The sequence below is a fragment of the Nannospalax galili genome, unplaced genomic scaffold, assembly GCF_000622305.1.
Source record: "Nannospalax galili isolate Female #2095 unplaced genomic scaffold, S.galili_v1.0 scaffold683, whole genome shotgun sequence".
Classification (NCBI taxonomy): domain Eukaryota; kingdom Metazoa; phylum Chordata; class Mammalia; order Rodentia; family Spalacidae; genus Nannospalax; species Nannospalax galili.
This window is the reverse complement of record NW_008349093.1, coordinates 1,290,589-1,311,598: the sequence shown is the minus strand read 5'-3', so window position 1 is coordinate 1,311,598 and position 21,010 is coordinate 1,290,589.

The following is a 21,010-nucleotide window of genomic DNA, read 5'->3' as shown; positions in this document are numbered from 1 at the left end:
TTTCAGGGCCTGGAATAAACAATAGGGAATAGACTATTGTATCGGTTCTTTTACTTTGTAGGAAATATAGTCCTCTGACTAATACATTGACCTTAGAAAAATATTCTCTGTCTCTCTCTTTCTCTCTGTCTCTGTCTCTCTCTGTCTCTGTCTCTCTCTCTCTTTCCTCCATGTTCTCTGTGTTCTCTCTCAACCTAGCATTTTCTCTTGTTCCTTTGCATTCGATCCTCTATGGCCCTCAGCCCCACAGATCTGCTTTCTGTCACTGTGTTGTTTTACTTTTTCTGTAACTTCATCAAAATGGAATCCCATGGTATATATAATCTCTTGTCTTGACTTCCTTCACTTGGTCTAATCATCACCTTTGATGCCTGCAACAATCTTTTGTTCCAGGCTGCTCACATGATGGTGGTGGTACCTCTATTCATCCTGATATCCAAGCCAGAAAGCTAGCTGCCATCCTACCGAAGTCCTGTCTTTCCCCTCCAATTCCCCATGAGCAACTGGTCAGAAAGTTCTAAAAGTTTCTTCTCTTCCGTGTCTGAGTCTGCCCTCTTCTTCATTCTCAAGGTGACTTGTAATTCAGACTTCTTCTCTTCTTGCTTCTCCTGACTTGCCTCCACACAGGTCTTCTTCAGACTGTCCTCTTACAGCCACCAGTGTGACCTTTTAAAATGCAAATAATCTGATCCTACAACTCCCATACTCAGTTTTCCCCACTTCTTCTTAGCTTAGCGAATGAAACCTTCATGATTTCTGCTTGTCTTTCCCTTATTTTCTAGAATTTTCTCATGTGCTTGTGCTCAGCTATTGCTTGTGACTTTTTCTCAAACACCAAACTCAGTCTCCTTCCATTTTTCATGTGCTGTTTTCTCAACCTGAGACCTTTCTCCTCCTTCTCCATCAAGCTAGTTTCACTCACTCTTTAAGAGTTAACCCAGGTGGCTTCTGCTCTGCAGTGCTTCCCCTGGCCATAGTCCAGGCTGGGCCAGGTGTTCCCCTCATGCATTTACCATCTTTCATTTCTAGTCATACCAGTCTACTTTTCAACCTGTCCTTGTACTGGACTTAAAATTCCTTGAGTAGTATCCATGTTGTTTGAACAAATATATATGTTCTTGTTCCTAGCACAGGGCCAGGCACATTGGAGGTATGCCGTAGTTAATCCCGCTTGTCAGCTTGATTGGATTGAGAAATACTTAGGAGATTATCAAAGTATATCTCTGGAAGTATCTTTAGGGATATTTCCAGAGACAATTAGATCTTAAGGGTTCTGACTTAATAAATGGTTTAATCCATTGGTGGATTTAAATTTTGAATAGACTACTGGGGTGGGGGGTACAGCTGTGGAATGTGGGGCCTGGTTAGAGGAAGTGGATTAGTAGGGACATGGAGCTTTATCTTGTCCTGGCCCCTTTCTGTATAATCTTTGCTCTGTTGCCCATCTATCCCAAGGTGAAGGACCTCCTCCATCACATGCTCCTGCTGTGGTGATTTTCTGCCTAAGTCAAAATAAATTCTTCTTTCCTTACTATTTTGTCACAGTGACACAGAATCTAATATAAGGTGCCAGTGAATGTTTCCTGCATTGAGGGAGGATGAACAGAAAGACCTGAAATTTCAGGGAGATGGGCAGGGACATGGAACAGGAAGACCTGGGATAGAACACAAATATCTCTCATTTCATTTGACCTCAGTTATAGAAAAAGTCTCCCCTTTGAGAAAGGAGGGAAAGAGTTAGGATGGAGGAAAACCCATGTGGGGGAATGTGGTAGATATGGGAAAGTAAGTCCCAGTGTCTATCTTCAGCTCCAATAGTGAAAGTATCTGGCTGCCGAAGGCAGATTTCTCTCTCTCTCTCTCTCTCTCTCTCTCTCTCTCTCTCTCTCTCTCTCTTTCCATATGGAGGCTAGAAAACAACCTTCAATATCCTCCCTGGGGTGACACACACATCATTTTTATCAAGTCCTAAGGATATACCTATTCCCAGTGTGAGATTACAAATGCAACCCCCCATGCCTAGTTTTGACCTTTTTTTGTCTTTTTGAGACAGGGTCTCCCTGCGCCACCAGCTGGCCTGGTAGACCAGGCTGGTCTCCATCTCACAATGATCCACCTGCCTCTGCCTCCTGAGTGCCGGGATTAAAGGCATGGACCACTACACCTGACCACTTTGTCCTTTTTTAAATAGATTTTTAAATGTTCTCTTTCATATGTGGATTCTTGCTTTGAATCTTTAGGTATGTGTGTTTCAATTGGAAAATACATAGAGGTCAGAAAACTAGTTAGGGGCCATGGGGGGAGGGCTTCCTGGGAAGGGAGATAGAATGCAGTGATATAAATGGGGAGAGTGGAATAAAGGGATAGGAAGGGTTAAATGAGGTGAGGAATGGGAAGGCAGGATGGAGGAGGGAGTATGGGGAGGGATAAGTAACACTAAAGTCAAATGCAAGCTGATTGCTGTAGAAACTTCTTAAAACAGATACATATATAAATGGAGTTTAAATGGAATTATCCTATACTTGGGGGGGGGTAATGCCCCTATAAGGCACCACAGCTATGACATAGAGCCTGATGCCAGGAATGGGCTCCCTCTTTTGGAGTTGTTGATCAAGGAGGTACCATAGATCCTCAGACAATACTGGTTATTGCTCTTGGTTGTCCTTCAGAACTTGACAGTAAGATCTTATTGCTAAAGACACTACATATGTGAGTCATAGAACAAACATGGAGAAATCAAGCTGATATGGACCTCAAAGTTTCATCTCTACTGCCTAACTTTTGAAGTACTAGAAGCTGCTATGATTGTTATCATAAGAAAATAATCAGTCTTATCCATCGGTGAACCCTATGTGCTACAATAATAAGTAGCCTGGCATGATTTGTCCACTAGTGTAATAGTGGCACAAATGTTATGACAGTAACTGAACACTTTATGGTTGGATTTAAGGCTTGATCTTCAAGATGGAACCCATTCCTGACATCACTATCAGGGTTAAGAATCTCTGATTATACAGATCATAGACCCTAGGAGAGATCCTACTGCTACTTTTTGGCTAAATGTTTATAGTATTTGACTCCTAATGGCTTATCATTATACCCGTAGATAAGTGCATCTCCCAAGTCAGCAGAGAAGCTTCTTTTTATAGTAGATGGCAACTCTGGTTCCAGGAGATCTGATACCCTCTTCTGCCCTCTGCAAGCATCTCACACATGTAGCATGCTTCTGTTTCTCCTAGCTGCAAAATGAGGATGACAGCATGCACTCACTGCCCTCTTGGGAGGTCTTAGAATGCTACTAAGTGCCCAGCACTCTACCTGGCAGAGACAGAATGAATCTGCCGACAGATAGTTCCTTCCCTTATCTTCTCTGTGTTGAGTGTATATGGGGTCACCAAGGTCAGCCCCAGACCTGCTTCCAAGTGCAGACTCAAAAAACCCTTTCTGAATTAACATACCCAGTGGTGGTGGATGGCTCTGACTCTCACATGCTCTTAACTGCTGAGCCATCTCTCTAACCCCTATTAACTTTCTTAATAGGTAATTAATGTAGGAGTGTCCATCACCTTGTGGGCACTCACACTTTTGGTTATGTGGGCCTGGGATATATACAAAAGACAGCTGAGCAAGTCAGAGGAAGCAAGCCAGTAAGCAGTGTTCCTCGATAGTTTCTGCTTCAGTGGTGCAATAGTGGCATGGATATTATGGGAGTAATCAACCACTTTCTGATTGGATTTAAGGACCACTTCACAAGATTGAGCCCATACCTCACACAGATATCAGGGCCAAGAAGCTGTGACTAGACAGGTCACAGGCTGCAGGGGAGATCCTACTACTGTTGTCCTGCTGTATGACCATAACAAACAGACTCCTGATGACTTATTGTTATACCCATAGATTAATGCATCTCTCTTCTTGAAACAGATGGAGATTAACACAGAGACCCACAACTGGTCAACATGCAGAAAACTAAGAGACAGCAGAGCCCTATGCCCTAAATTGGACACTTATAGCATATATTTTCTTTCTTTCTTTCTTTTTTTGAAACAGGGTCTCCCTTTAGCCCAAGCTGGCCTGGAACTCACTATGTAGACCAGGCTGGCCTTGAACTCACAGAGATCCACCTGCCTCTGCCTCCCAAGTGCTGGGACTACAGGCATGTGCCACCATGCATGGCTTATATCACACCTTTTCTTCCCAAGGCTCAAGGATCAATGTGGGAGAAGGGGTGGGAAGATTATAAGAGCCAGAGGTACTATATGAATAGAAGGAAACCGTGTTTTCCAGATACAACAAGTCAGTTACACATATGAACCCACAGCCCTTGTCATAGCATGCCCAAAATCTGTATAAGCCCAAGCTGGGAAAAAGAAGCCCCAGGCCTAACTGAGGAACTTTTGACAACTGGTAGTTTCTGGGAGAGAGAGACTGCTTTCTTTAAGGGTGTGGTGCTGGAAAGGTTGGCTAGGCTTCAGAGGATGGAGCCACACCCAAGAACATTTGAGGAACAGAAATTCGACTTGATAGGCCTTAAAAAATAATAGAGGACATGAAGGGAGGGGAAGTGGAGAGATGGGGCTGGATCTGAGGGGAGAAGGGGGAGGAGGTCTGAATATGATTAAAATACATTGTATGAAATTCTCAAAGAATCAATAAAATATTATTAGAAAAATATTTTATTTATTTATATGAGTCTATGTACGTGTATACACATGGTGTGTGTGTGTGTGTGTGTGTGTGTGTGTGTGTGTGTGTGCGCCTGCAGAGGCCAGAACAGGGTGTCAGATCCCCTGGAGCTGGAGTTATAGGCATTTGTGAGCCACCCAATTTGGGTGCTGTGTACTGAACTCTGGTCCTCTGCAAGAGCAAGTACTCTTAACTTCTGAGCCGTCTCTCCAGCTCCCAGCTTTGTTGTTTGTTAACCAAAAAGTTAAAAAGGATTTTAGGTGTGAGAAAGCCAAGATGGAAAGAGATAATAAATGATGAGAAACAACAAAAATGAGAGAAGCACGCATTCTTCGATTTCTCTACAGGAGAGGCAGACTTCTGAATCTCTAACAGCGCTGACTTCACATCACACAGCTGGATGCGTCATGACTGTCATTTCTTACTGTGAACAGCGCTCTGTAGTTGTCACAGTAATTTCCCTCCCCTACCTATCTCCCAACCAGAGAAGTGGGTAGAGCTGATTTAATGAATCTCACTTAACCAATGTGCAGCTGAGGCTTGAGGAGATGGCATCACACAAGCACTAGAGCTGGAGTCTTCTTGTTTTTGGTGACTGTCTCTAAAATAAGACCTTGGCCTGAGCTGCCCACATCAGGTGTACCTAGAGATGATGTGCCTGAGAAAGCCTGTGGCTATTTGCAGATTCTACAATGAGACAAAAGAGACCCAAGAAAGAGCGTCCAGAAGCAGAAGCTACTGTCGAATGGAGAGCAATCTCCGAGTCAATGAAATGTTAGAACAATTTAGTATTAGATTAACAGGAGAGCTGTGCGTTCCCCAAAGTCTTAATGTCTTCCAGTTGCACAGCTGGGGCAGTTGGCCAAGGAAACTTTTGATTAGCTGGAGCTTTATGGCATGAAACATTTCCTGTGACAGGCTTTTTTGTTTTTTTTTTAAATGAAAGAGAAATGATTCTCAAAAGGGAAAAGGGGTAATCATAAGAAGAATGGATTTTCCCCCTCTCTTTAATAGATATTCTTGTGTTAAATGATGTTGAATCTTAATACCATACTGTCAATCTTAGCACAGAATGGAATGTCAGAGCTTTAGTTTTGAGTGGAAGATCATCATTTTCCTTAGTCTGTATAACCTAGAGTTTAAGAGTATGGGCTTGTCTGGGTTTAGCCTTACTGCGCCACTTCCCAGCTACAGGACTTAGCAATTGCTTCACCATTCTGTGCCTTGGGTCTGCTCTTACCTCACAGGCTTATTTAGAGTTAACTGATAAAGCCAACAGAAAGCACTTAGCATATTGTTGATAACAATAATGGAATAATCACACCTTTTACTTGTGTGTGGCTGGTTTTAATTGTTAAAAAATCTTTACATTTTGTTCTTATAGCAATATGATGATGTAGGCAGCTAGGTGGGGGCAGGATTTATTATTATTTTTTTTTTGACAAATGAAGATAGTACAGCTCAGAAAGTTCTGGTAGCTTAAGCTAGGTCACAAAGCTTATAAAATGTATCTCCCAGGTACCAGTTTACTCTGCTTTCTACCAGTTGTCCTGGTTAAGTTTCAGTTGTCAACTTGATATACCTAGGAAGAGGGACCCTCAACTGAGGAATTTATTGGCTTGTGGGCATATATCTGTGAGGCATATTCTTGATTGTTGTGTGATATGGGAGGGCCCAGCCTGCTGTGGGTGATTCTTGGTTTGTATAAGAAAGCAGGTTGAGCGCAGGCCAGAGGACCAAGCTAGTAAGCAGAGTGTTTCCATGGTCTGTGCTTCAGCTCCTGCCTCTAGGTTCCTGCCTTCAGCTCCTGTTTTGGACTTTGCTTGATGATGGACTGTGACATGGATGTGTGGGCCAAGTACCCTTTCTTCCCCAGGTTGGTTTTAGACATTGTTTTATCACAGCAATAGAAAGTAACTGGAACATCAGTCATTTATACAGATGATAGAATATGAAGTTATTGTTAGGGATTAAACAGTAGGTATTTTTGAGGAGGCTTTTTAGCCCTTCCTTCCTAGACTTTCTACTCTGGAGTTTTCTTTCATGGACTTCAATGTTAAGGAAGGCCTGAACATGCTACATGTTAAGTCCTATTTGTTGATTTTAAAAATGAAATCTTACTTCCATAAATTTATTCTTGGGATTGTTCCAAGAGATTCAAGTTTTAAGTGATTAGAGAGGGAGTTCATCCCGGTGCTCCAATAAATATTTGTTGCATACTCATGGTGTACCAGGAAATGTGCATAGTGATTTTGAATACAACTTCTCACTAAATCTTAATTCAAGAAAAATTTTTTAGCTAAATCTGCCTCTCAGGTGACAATATGCAATCTCAATCACATACTAGAAAACTGACCCAGTAATACAAAGAAAAGATAATAGAGTAGGAGCAAGCTGGATTTATGTAGGTAATCAAGGGCTATTTAACATTTAAAAATTGGTCAATGTATGCCAGGCATGGTGGCACACACCTTTAATCCCAGCACTTTGGAGGCAGAGGCAGATGGATCTTTGTGAGTTCAGGGCCAGCCTGGTCTACATAGCTAGTTCCAGGCCATCCAAGGGCCACATAATGAGATTCTGTCTCAAAAAAAAAAAAAAAAATTGGAGATGGACTGACAGTGCAGGCCTATAATCTCAGCCATGGGTGAGGGAGAGTTAGACTTCTTTAAGGAAGTGATACTAGATAGGTTGTCCAGGCTCTAGTGGATGAACTCATACTGAGGGACGTCTGGGGACATAAACCTGAAACAATAAGCCTTAACATATATGACAGAATGCACGAAATTCAGTGGGAGGGCTATGGGAGTATGCAGATATGGGAAGGGTTCTAAATATGATTAAGACATATTGTATGAAATGCACAAAAATTAGATAAATAGAAAAAAGAAAATAATTGGCCAATGCAATTTACCAAATTAATAATAGAGACAAATCATATAACCAATTTGATACCTGAAATAAAACATTTGATTAAAATTCTTCTATTCACTATTTTTTTAAGGTCTTGGTGTAGTAAATGGCATTGCAGAGGTGTATTCCTGGGAGGGGCAGTAGAATGCAGTGATGTGAAGGGGGAAAGGGGACCATCAGAGTAGGAAGGGTTAAATAGGGTGTGGAAAAAGAGAGCAGGGTAGAGGAGGGAGCATGGGGGAGGAATAAGTAACATTAAAGGCCTTTAGAAAAAGTCACAGGGAAACCTACCATTATAGAAGCTTCTTATAATATATACATATACATTATAAAAGAGGTTAAAAGTGGTTACCCTATAGCAGGGGGAATTGTCCCTTCTATACATCATGGGCTAAAAAACTCCTCTCAGTGTCAAGAATAAACTCCCTCTCTAAGCTGTTGACTGGGCATCCCATGGATCCTCAAACAATACCGGCCATTGCCCTTTCTTTTGGTTACCCACTGTATTAGTTACTTTTCTGTTGCTGTGAATAGAAACATCATGACCAAGGGAACTTATAAAAGGAAGAGTTTATTTAGGTTATGGTTCCAAAGGGGCAAGAGTCCATCATGGCAGGAAGGCATGGTGGCAGAGGTGGCTGGAGTAGGAGCAGAAGCTAAGTGCTTACATCTTCAAGCAAGCACAGGAAGCAGAGCTGGAAATCTGGCAAGGCTTAAGAACTCTGTAAGCCTGCCCCCAGTGATGTGCTTCATCCAACATGGCCACACCTTCCAAGACAGCAGCACCAACTGGGGACAAAATGTTCAAATACTTGGAGCCTATCAGGGACATTCTCATTCAAACCAACATACCCACCAAAACTGGATGGTCAGACCCTATTGCTGAAGACACTATATATATATGAGCTATAGGACAAACAAGGAGAAATCAAGCTGATGCTAACTTCAGAGCCTCGTATCTACTGGTTAGCATTCATAGTGCTAGACGGTGCTATGCATGCTGCTGGAAGGAAAAGAAATCATCAACCTTACTCAGGTGTGAATCATGTGAACGACAATAACAACTGGCCTGGCAAGATATGCTCACTGGTGCAAAGTGGCATAAATAGGATGGAGTAACCAACCACTATTTAATAAGGATTTAAGGATGGAGCCCATACCTATTATCAGGCTTGGGAACCTGAGACTAGACAGGTCACAGGACATAGGGGAGAACCTAATATTAGTTTTCTACTAAGTAGTTGTCATATTAAATTGACTTCTAATGACTTACTGTCATTCTCATAGATTAATGCATCTCTCAAATCTCAAGAAGTTTCCTTATGCAGCAGATGGTGATTAATACAGCGCCTCACAAATGGCCAATGTGCAGAGAACAAGAGGCTGCAGAGTGCTTATCCCTGAATAGGACTCCTGTATCAAACTTCTGCCTCCCAAGGCTCAGGGGTCAGTATGGAAGAGGGTGTGGGAAAGATAGTAAGAGCCAGAGGTGGTGGGTGACGACAAGGAAATGGAGGTTTTCAGACAACTAATCAGCTACTCGTATGAACTCTCAGCAATGGTGACAGCATGCACAAACCCCATACAAGTTCAAACCAGACAAAATCCTAACATAGACATGATGAAGTGGTTAAGAAACCCCAACTTAATCTAAGGAAATTACGGCAACAGATGGCTACTGGAAGGGGGAGAGACAGTCTCTTTTAAGCATGGGACTCTTGGCAAGTTAACCAAGGCTCCAATGAATGGACCCACACTGAAAGACATTTGGGGATGCATATTAGACTCTATAGGCCTTATTATGTGTATATATTAGTGTACATTAAATTTGGCAAGGGGCAGTAAGGGGAGGTATGGATGGGGGGACCTAAATATCATCAGTTATATTGTATGAAAAGCGTGAAAATTCAACAAAAAGCAAAAAATAATCTTGACTCACTAGAAATAAAGGAAACTTCCTTATTCTGATTGCAGAGGTTTATTAAAAATAATAAAAATGTTGAAACTGTGTTCTTGATAAGATTAGAAAGGATATAATGATACTCCCCCAACACCATTTCTCATTGACAATGGACCTGAAGTTCTAGCTAGGGAATTAACTCAAGAAGAAAGCAAGGTAAAATGAGTTGAAAAGAAGAAACAGCACTCATTATTAGTAGGTGGTGTGATTGTACGCATAGGAAGTACAGAGGATTTCACGGATGTAGGATCTGAATTATCAGACTAAGTTTTCCAGGTCTTTGGGTCCATGGTCAGTTGTCAATAGGCACAAAGAATTAGAAAGCGGATTTTAAAAAATATACCATTTATAATAATGTCTCAGAGCATAAAATGTCAGGAATCTGTCTGAAGAGATTCATGAAAAACCTCTGCATAAGGTCCCCCACTTCACTTCCCTGTTTTCTAAGCACAGTGTACCTGAGAGAGGTCTATCCAGCTATATTGCACTAGTACCAAAACTTCCAGTCTTTTACAAAATAGGGAGATGTATCACTTGGTCACTTGAAGATGTCACACTTCACTTCTTTTAGCCCTTCCAATTTTCAGCTCCTTGACTTTACCCCAACAACTAGAGTCATTTCATTCCTCCGAATTCAGGTCTTAGCCGTGATTTAGGGTGCAATTTAGTTTGCTTCTTCATGATACCGTTTTCCCTGCATAGCTTTCAGCTTCCTCCTTGTTACTGTCAGTTGTCACTTCCATCTTCCAAGGTCATTCTGATGGATATCCTTGTCTGCTGTCGTCTTTCTCCCCTTCATCCTTATGGATTCCCACTCTAAAACCTTACTGTCTTTTACTGTTGTTTTATTAATGTGGTAGAAAGAAGCACAGATACATGCATGAATTTAATCTACCGTACTTACCCAGAAGTTCTACACAAAATTATGAAAAGCAAAGCAACAAGACAGTATTTATTGTGAGTGTGTCCCTTACACATCGCCTAACCCTGTCCTACACCCTGCCCACTTCACGGGGCTTTGTGACGAGCTTCTTCTCATGGGCATTTGAGTTCATTGCTGCTGGATCACGGATCTCTGGGGTTCAATTCAGCCTTGAAAGCCTGTCATCACATTGTCTCCCAGAAGTGTCCATGCCTGAAAGATTTGGGTTTGACTGACAAAAAGAAGACAGCAATCCTTAAACTCCAGCCCCCCGCCCCCATTCATTCATGAGTCTTTTGGGGCTTGACTTAACATAGAGCAGCTTGAGCAATGCCATTAATTAAAGTATGTTCTAATTGATTAGATAATCCCTAGGTAGCTTAAGTTTAAAGGAGGGAGAAACAAGGGAAATAGGAATAGATGCAGAAATGTAACTTGGAAATGCTTACTGCTTCTTTCAGACTCATTCTTACTCTAAAACACCTAACTGGGTTGACCTAGCTTGAAGGTAAACAAACGGCTCTTCTCCTCACACCATCTACCCTTGACTTTCCTCTACCCTGATGAACCCAGTGTCTGCTGCCTGTGAGCTCTAGAGTAAGTACTGTGATCAATAACAGGAAGCCTGTGCTCGCATTATGCTGCCACCCCCAGTGCAGGACCCCAGACATGCTCCTTTGCTCCCCTGTGCTTGGTTTCCTTGTCTTTAATGACCAACCCAAAAGGAATGGCCACCTCATGGGGCTTTTCTGAGAACTATCTGTTAGTATGTCAAAGTACTTAGAACCTGTGCAACCAAATATTAGCATGCAAACCATGTTAGCTATTGTTATGATTCTGTGTGCTTCTCTGCAAATGAAATTGAAGGACACAGCTGCTATATTGGAGAGCATGCCATCTACATGAATGGACAAGACAGTGTGCCAGAGCACAGGCCATTCTCTGGACAAAGAGGGACATTCACTAGTTGGTGGGTGTGGTCGTGGAGTGGGTGAGAAGAGGACATTTGGAAAATTATTCTAGAGCAGGTGATGCTCTTGAGATGAGCTCACTTGGGGAGAATGAGTTAACTATCAAAAGAATATAAACATCATGAAGACAGCAACTCATCTTAAGGGGCTAGAATGATGCCTCCAACACAATAGATGTTCATTAAATATTTGTTGTGTGAAGGAGCAAGTGATAAATTAGAGGGGTAGCCATGGGAGGGTAAGTCAGAATAGTGTGTGGACAGGCACATGGCTCAGAGAGTATTTGGTATATATGGGGAGAAGGGTAAGGGTGAAGCATAATTAGAACCTGGAGTTGGGATCAGAGGATTGGAGACTGGAGATGAGGCAGTTCCAGGACTAATGGGAGCATGGCACGTGTGTTTCATAAGACACAGAACTAGGAACTGATACCAGAGGAACCTGGGCCCCAGACTGTCATTGTCTGAGACATCATATCTGTTGCAATACAATCCCAAGTTTACATTTTATAATGTGCAAAAACAATGAAGCACTTTCTCATGTATTCTCTCATTTCTGAATCACAATATCTTGTCTAGTTGGTGATATTCCCATTTTATTATAGGAAAACTGAGGATCTCAGAGATAATAAGATTTTCTGAAGTTATTCCATTACTGTTACAAACTAGGAATCTGGACTTTGGGCTAGTACTCTTCTCTCATGCAACAGTGATCATATTTATCTACATCTCATAGAGGGCATAGCGGCTCGTTGATTTTGGTTGTTGTTGCTACAACACAGGTGCATGGTATGCTGAGTTGTCTGAGCATGAACACTCAATGTAACTCCTTAGGTAAAGCAGTAGCAGCAATACCCTTGATCATAAAAGTTCCTCTGTCCCCTGCTCTGCTCTCAATTCCCCTCTCTTCTCCAGGGCTAATTAGTCTCCTGACTTTACAGCAACCAATTTCTTTCTTGTTTTCACATCTATGAATGCACACACTTTTTTGTGATCAAATACTCACCTATAACCTGGGTCTTTTTCTATCTACCTCTAAACTCCTTGAGGGACTGCTTCTGTGGCATGATCCATAGTTATTGTTGATTGGATGTTTAGTAATTCTCTCCCAAGAGCCCTGCTGGAAATATAAAACAGTATCTGTCTTCAAGTTGGAATAGCTTTATGGTCACTACTTTAATAATTTGTAGAATTATTTTATATAATTTTGTCTGTATATATGTGTGTATACATGGTGTATGGAGGCCAGAGGTTGGTGTCAGGTGTTTTCATTGATTTCATTCCACCTTTTTTTAAAAATAAAAATTTTAGTTTATTTCATATATTTCTAACATTTTTGTGTGTTCTCTATGTGTGTATGTGATGTATGTATGTAGTGCATGCCTATGAGTGTGAAGGTGTGTGTGTGTTCTTGTGGAGACCAGAGCAGGGCATTAGAAGTCCTCCTCCATTGTTCTCCTCCTTATTGTCTTGAGACAGAGTCTCTCACTGAACCCAGACCTTGCCGTTTCACGATAGCTGGCTGGATGGTCAGCAAGGTCTCAGTATCTGTTTGTCTCTGTGCTACCCCCTCCCTCAGTGCTGGGGTCACAGGCACATGCAGCCTTGCCTTGCTTTCTGTGTAGGTCTGGAGATTAAAACTCAAGTCCTCACGCTTACAGAGCAAGTACTCTCTTACTCACGGAGTCATCTCCCAGCCCCTTTATCTTATTTTTTTCAAACGTGGGCTTTCACTGAAACTGAAGCTCACTGACTCAGCTAGACAGGCTTACAAATGAGCTCCAGGGATCCATCTCCCTGTTTCTGCCCATACGATCCTGGGGTTACAGATCTACACCATCGTGCCTGGCTTTTATGTGGATGCCAGGGATCAAAACTCAATTCTTCATGCTTGTGTATCAGGCACATTTGTAGGATTCTTAAGTCAGGTGTGGTGACACACACCGATATTTCCAGTACTAGGGAGGCAAGGCAGGAGGATGAGAAGTTTAAGGCTATCCTTTGCTATATAATGAGTTTGTGACTAACATTGACTAAATTAGGTACTATCTCAAAATAATATTCTTCAGGATTTTTATTTAATTAAATACACACAAAGGATGTTGTTTGAATTTTCCCAGATGTACCTTCACCCTTCATGCACAGGGTGACCTTCCCTGTCCTGTGATGCCTAGCAAGGCAGAAATACCTCTCATGATGTCCTGTTGCAAAGGTTGGTCATATCCATGCTGGCAATTGGAATTTGTACTGATCGTCTTTAGGAATAACTTATCATTAAATATTTATCAAATTTGGAAATTACTAGACTTAAGTGAATACATCTACAATTTTTCTAGTTTGATAGACTCTGCACTGGGTACCAGTATGGTCAACACACAATTAAAACATTAACATTGAACCCTCTGATGGTGTTCAGTTACCAGTGCCCAATCCATGAGATACAGAACCCACTCACATTAATCTTTAAGAATATCATAAAAATTAAAATATAAAAATGTTATTTCAAGAACTTTAAGTTTTAGAGGATATTTTTGTAGACTTACTTGAGAAACATTGGTATTCTTACCTCCGTCAAAGGAAAGGCACAAACTCCCCTGTTGCACGAAACTATGGATAAGCCCACCACCCCTCTGGTTTTGGATTCATGGCGATATCTCTCATCTGACATAGGTTTACCTTCTAGTTATGTTTAAGTGATGTTCTTGCACCCCCTGCTGATCCTGCAGAAAACTGCTGGGAGTATCAGGGAGATGTTTCAGGGTTGCAGTTTGCTCCTGAATGTTCTGTGTATAATCAACAGCATGCTAAATCAGAAGACATGTGTTTGGGTACTCAGAGGAACTGAACTGTTAGTTTCATTGGCAAACTGGAAGGTGATCTAGTTTTCTAATGTGGTTTTCTGGTAAATCAAATGTTTCCATTTTACTGTGCTATTTCTCTGGCTATCAGCCTTGTCAATGGCATAAACAACCCATGGTGCCACTTTGACCCATGTCAGTTCTAAAAGATTTGATCTGGTTCTTGAGCTTGTTGTGCCTTCTAATGGCAACTTAGAGAGCCACAGAATCCCACAGAACTGGAAAGGACCAGTGTTTCTCTGCTGAATGGTTGCAGCAGCCCCCTCATGGGTTTTCTTGCCTTCACCTGCTCCATTCACTTTTCCACACAGTATCCTAGCTGCCTTGTGCCAGCTTTCCTATAAGCAGGGTCCGAGCAAAGGTCTCTTCGAAGGATTTCTCATGAATGACTCCCAAGGAAGGTGCGAGAAGCAGTATGTGGTGGGGTGGGAGTGCTGGAATGAAAGCAAGGACATCATCTCAGCTGCAGCTCAGCTGCTGCCGGATTCCACGGACTTCATGGAGAAGAAGTAGTCACACAGATGGCTCTGCCTCAAAGCAAGGAAGCTGACATTTTGCATCCTGTGTTGCCCAGTCATTGGCTGCAGACTGTCCAGGCGAATAGAGCACGAGAAAGGACAAGCCTGCACTGAAGGGGCAGCTGTGAGTATCGGCAGCCAATACTCCTCCACTGGGGGATGGCTGTCCACTCTAGAAATGATCATCTGACCTGGATACCAGGCATACACATTGCACTGGGCAAACCTGAAGTGCAGCTCTGACACTGGCAAACGGCAAATGGTCTTGCCTAGGAGCACGTGGCTTGTGCCTTGGCATGTCGCCTGCATCTCAAGTTGGGCCTAGCTTATTATGGTATTTGGTGATTTGCTCAAAATCATATATAGTATATAGCTTATATTAAAAGTATTTAGTCTGAGATTAGCTTTCTTTTGCATTAGAGAAAAATATAAGCAAGACACAAAACCCAAATGTTTCTTATAATTCAGGAAGCTGCAGTGGTGTGATTCTCCCAGGACCAGAAAAGGACATGTGTGGGGTAGGGATCCATACTGAGAGACTCATTGGAGTGCAGACTCCTAAGAAGGGTAGACTGTCAATATTAAAGAAACCTCTGTACTTGGTGAATGGACATAACAGTGGGTTCTGTAGAACATGGTAATCTCAGGCAGGTAATAGAGCAGTTTTGGAATAGAACACCAAGGACTCAGGTATTGTTCTATACTGTGGGCCAACAGCACTGATGCCCGCTGTCCACTGAGACCCATAGAGCTTCTCATACGCTCTTCTCTTGATCAGGGTGGGCTCGGAGACTATGGCAGGGGACTGAATCCTGAGGACTTGGTTGAACAGGATTGGGTAAGGAAAATGCTTATAGAAACTAAATCTCGATTGAAATTCTTCAGAAAAGATAGTATTTACAATTTGAAATGCTTGACTGAAGAGCTAGTCCCAAGGGAAGCTATCGTATTTTGTTAAAAACTTGTTGGTGCTTCATTTTGGTGAGAATTGAGCTTATCCTTGACGTCCTGAATGGTTTGATGATCTTGATAGCAATTACAGACGTGGTCTGGAAGCTGGTGTTGAAAGAGAGGCACTGTCCCTGCAGTCTGCATCCCCATGTGGTGCTCTATTGACTGGCAAATATGGCAGAGAGAATTTCAAGCATAATGATTGTTCAGCCAACTAGATCAAATCTTATTTTGAAAAGCTGTTTTCTTACAGAGTTAATGCATTTGTTCCTGACTTACTCTGATCAGTGGGGCATCGAGTTGTAAGGAACAGATTGGAAATTATTTTATTGATTTTTTTCTTTTTATTTACCAAAGGTGAGAGAAAATTTCTCTTCCCCGAGTGGTGTTCAGCTCTGAGTCAAATTAAGGACATTAGAAGCTTTGGGAAGAGTCGATCACAGCCTGGTATTGCTGCTTTAGCACAAAAACAATGTGGGAGTGATTTCCCACTGTTATCTCGTGGGGAAAGTCAGATTTGCTCTTTGGTGCTAGTAACAGTGGTCATTGGGAGGTTGGCTGCTGAAATGCGTAGGGTCTTGATAGCCCAGGTCATGGGTGTAAAAGGTCCTCGAGTCTCACGAGTTCATGACAGGGAACTGCAAAGCCTCTTCTGGTTCAAGTCCCTTAGAAATTGTCAGGTTGAGAATTTCCCTTTTCTTCCTTGGCTATCCATGTTTCATCAAGAAGAAGGATGAAAATATCTGATTTTTCCTTGGCTATCCACATTTCATTAAGAGGAAGAATGAAAATCTGATTCTGCTACATCCAAGAGAAGTGAGCTTTCCTCACTAGAAAGAGAAGTGGATAAGCAGCAAAAAAACTCATGTCTCCCCCTCAATTTATTTCTTTTTCAGACTTTATGTATATTCTATCTTCAAATTAAACAGTGAATATCATGATTGGGGTGCCTTCCTTTGGTCCTTTCTGTTTTATAATCCCCTAAATGATTTCTAAGGTTATGCAAAGTGAAGACTTTTATGTGCATTATTAGGAAACATTAATTACTTACCATGATGAGGTACTAAGAAGCTTTACATGCATTGCTTCATTTAATCCTCAAAAGAACTTTATGAATTAGGTAATCATGACTAATTCTAATTATTCAACCTGGAGTTGTTGGTCTTAGAATTCAAAGAGAGACATGTCACCTAGTCTATGCCCTTCACCATGAAGTTGGCCCCTCTCCTTTCTTACTAAGGGTGAAACTATAACTAACTGGTTAGTTTTTGTGTGGGTGGCCTGAATTCATGGTCCCTTGATCTTCCTACCAAACTATGCCCAGAGTCTTATTATGGGGCTACTGTGCTGATCAGAACAGACTTTCAGAGCCAGACAGCTGCACAAAGGTACAAATTCACTTTTGACTATTTATAGTGTCCAATATGTCAGTCCTCATTCACTGAGAAAGGCAAAGAAGATGACTCTTAAGTGTAAGAGAAAGATGCACGTTGGCTACTTCATCTTTATGATAGATGGGAGACAGCTCATCTCTTGATTGGGCTTTCGAACCGCTCCTTACCTCATATTGACCAAAGTATGGGAATAGATTTTAGTTGTAAATGGTTAATCCTAGGTTTAGCAAAATAGAGATCTTAGAACTAGTGCTGAAGGAAGTAGCTCATTGCCAATCCCGTGTACTGAGACCACAAGCGTAGCATTTAGAGATATAAATACTAAGGTGTTCCAATTAAGTTGAATCAGTATCCTATTAAGTACTCTGGATATGTTGTAGCCTTTTAAGTTGGTAAGCACCATCCATGCCTCATATCTAAGAGGAAGTATAGCGGTAATAGAACTGTTGCTCTCAACCCTGGGTGCACATTAGAATCACCAGAAAGCACAACAGTGCCCAGGTCCTTACCCAGACTGATTAAATCAACATCTTTGGGCATTGGGTCCAAGCAAAAGTATGTTTTGAAAGCTCTCCAAGTGATTTTAATGTACAACCAGTGCTGCAAAGCTCTGGGTAAAAGCTAAATGTGCTTTGAGAATGTTTTTAGGTAAGCTATGATCCATAGGATCATAGCGCATACACAGTTCAGTCGACTAGACTGGAGGAGGTTTTGGCAGTAGAGTGGAGAGGCCTGCGATGATGTCTTAATGGAAGGAGGTAAGGGAAATGTAGCGAATGAAAGATGAAACAAATGCTGAGCAGATGGTACTGCAGCTGCTTTGAACTCTGATGAAATGATTCAGACAGTACAGGGGACGATGTCAGGGAATTACAGTCCCAGCCAGGTGATGACATTGCATGGGTTATGGTTTGAGAGTTTGAGGGTATACAAGTGTATACACATAAGGGTGTAGTAGCTGTGGTATTCTGGCAGACTCACTGAGCAAGATCATGGGCCTTGGAGACATCAAGGACAGCAGTAACAGTCTAAGCCCAAGAAGGATGGACATAAATCTAGGAAGGAGCAAGAAGAACATGCCTCATGGGTTTTCAAGACAGGTTAGACAAGTATATAGAATATCCTACTGGAATCTATACTGCATATTGCCTATTTATGTTTATGATATGAACTACTCTAAAAGACATCTCACAGAAACATTTAAAACTCTGTGTGCGAATTTTACGCATATGCCAACAAAGTGAGGGTATTGTAGAGGATGTGATGTCCAAAATGTTTACTTGAATGCTCTTTGTAATTTAGTTAGCTGTAACTCCCTATTCTACGCCCTCAGTCTCCCAATACAGATAACAATGCATCATACAGTCCAGAATTAAACCTCAAAGAAGGAAGAATTTTAGATTCCCAGGGGGAAACTAGGAGGTTAGAGAAAGAAAATGAGCATAAACTTGTACCTTGTGGAATTTTTCCTTGCTCTTATAATTGCAAAGGGAGTCAGGCATACCAGTGTGGCTGAGCCTTGTTCTGTGTTTGAGTAGACACAGACTGTTGAAGCACTTACTAAGCCTGGCAGCTTTTAGTTCTAGGAGGCCCAGGGAGGATAAGGCAGTCCTACTGTCATGATTTCACCTCCTGTTGCAGGTGTCTAAGTGACTCCAGTCCCTCCTGTTGGGGAGCTGAATCAAGTAAAGTGGATGGGCAGATGGGCAACCACCCTCAGGACAGGGGCTGTTTATACAGAAAGGCCATACTTCTTCCCACATCCAGTGTCGTTATGAGTCAGTTAGCTAACAATATAATATGCTACAACAGTTAAGATATTGGATTATAAATGTCTAGGGTATTAAGCTATATTTCAGTTGCATTGCTCTTTTTCTTTTTTTCACGTCAAACCTGATGCTTCATGCAGAATCATCTGTACTTTGGAAACAGTGAAACTTGCAGGAATATAAAGTTCCTAAGTATTGTACCGAGAAGATGCCATTGTAATCTTTATACATCCTCTACTTTAAACTAGCTCTGTGACTGTGGTCATTTTCCCTGTCTCCCTCCTCTGAGCAAAGTAATGTGACTAACTCTGACATATGGAAGAATTTCCATGGTAGAAATTAAAAGGGAGGAAAACAAAACATGACTTGCAAATGCTGTCACTGAGTTGTTCCTTTCTAAAGGCTAGAAGTAAAACAGCACAAATTGGTTTGTGAAGAAGATTGTCCTGTGGCTTGGTGTGGCTGTGAATGAGAGGACTATGGTGATGAGAGCCAGGCACGGCTGCCTGCTGTGGTTTATGTGGTGTGTCATGGGGGCTCCACCTTCATGAAAAGATAATGCTCTTTTCAGCTTCATCCTGCATTCCACCTTCAGAAGATAAATGCACCTTCTATTCCTGAGTGTTTGCATTGCAAATTAGCTTGCCTCTTGTTCACTCTCTCCTGCCACCCCAGCAGGTTAAGTAGACAAATTTGAGATCCAAGTCAGGATTTAAAGGATTTGTTCACCTTCACTTTATCTTTAAAAACCTTTGTTGATTCTATTCTCTTTGACTTTGGGGCCCTAGGTCACCTGTATTCCTTCACTGTCATTTTAGTGATGTTTGAGATGGAATCAGAAACAAATGCTGGGATTCTGTTTGGAAAAGCTCATCCAAGGCTTGTCAATAGCCTTTCAGAGGCTCCTTAACAATAGCTAAGATCAGTGAAACTTTTCATCAGAGGTTTCTTCTTGGAACTAGGAATTCAGGTGTATATACACACATACACACTGTTAAGCCAAACTACTCAACATAAAACCAGAGAACTTAAAAAACTTAGTCATGGGAGGGTACCATTTGGGAAGTGGTTATATAGATGAATAAGATTGTTTGGGATGTTCTGTATAAAATACACACAAAAAAATCAACAAATAAAAATGAGTTATATTTGAGGAAGAACCATAAAAATTTGCTTTATGTTAATTAGTAGAGGTGAAAAATATTACCATTAAACTCTGATGACTACCTCAGGTGCCAAGGATCCGAGTGTAACCGACTATGACTAGTAATAATCAGACACCTAGAGATTAGAGACACATGTGCAAACATCTAAGTGTTAGTAGCATTAAAAATGAGTTTTTCTGTAGGAAACAGTATATTTTAAAATGAAATTGAGATCTTTTTTAAAGGTTAAAACCTCATTCAATTTTATGTCTTACAGGGTTTATACTGAGTACAACATTGTATAACTGTATTAAGTCAACTGTGAACCTAAATATTTACAGCCACTTTTGAAAGAGATGTATCCTTGCTCTGGAAATTTTTATTGACTATGTTAATGCTGTAATGAAATCTTCTAATCATTCGGTTATTAAATAAATAATTTTAAAAAAACAGTAACTTGCAGTAGTTTTTGCTCACAAACTACATTCCTACCAGAGTGTAAGACTGAAGTTAAGGTGAAGTTTCCATTATTTCATTCCAATTTGAATTTTTCAAAGTCCTGAGAAAGGAATTTTTTGCCAGGTAGTTTTATTTCAGCTTAAAATTGTTTTGGTGGTGGGCTGGAGAGATGGCTCAGCAGTTAAGAACACTGGTTGTTCTTGCAGAAGACCTGGGTTCAAATCCCAGCACCCACGTGGCAGCTAACAACTGTTGTAACTCCAGTCCCAGGGGATCCGATAGACTCTTCTGACCTCCGCAGGCATTGCACCATATGGGTGCACTTACCTACATGCAGGCAGTACACTCATACACATAAAATAAAAATATAAATAAATTTTAAAAAGTGTTTTGGTGGTAGTATAAAAAGTTTTTGTTCAATCTGAACAATTTTTTTTTAAACTGACCAAGTTCTTGAAATGAAAA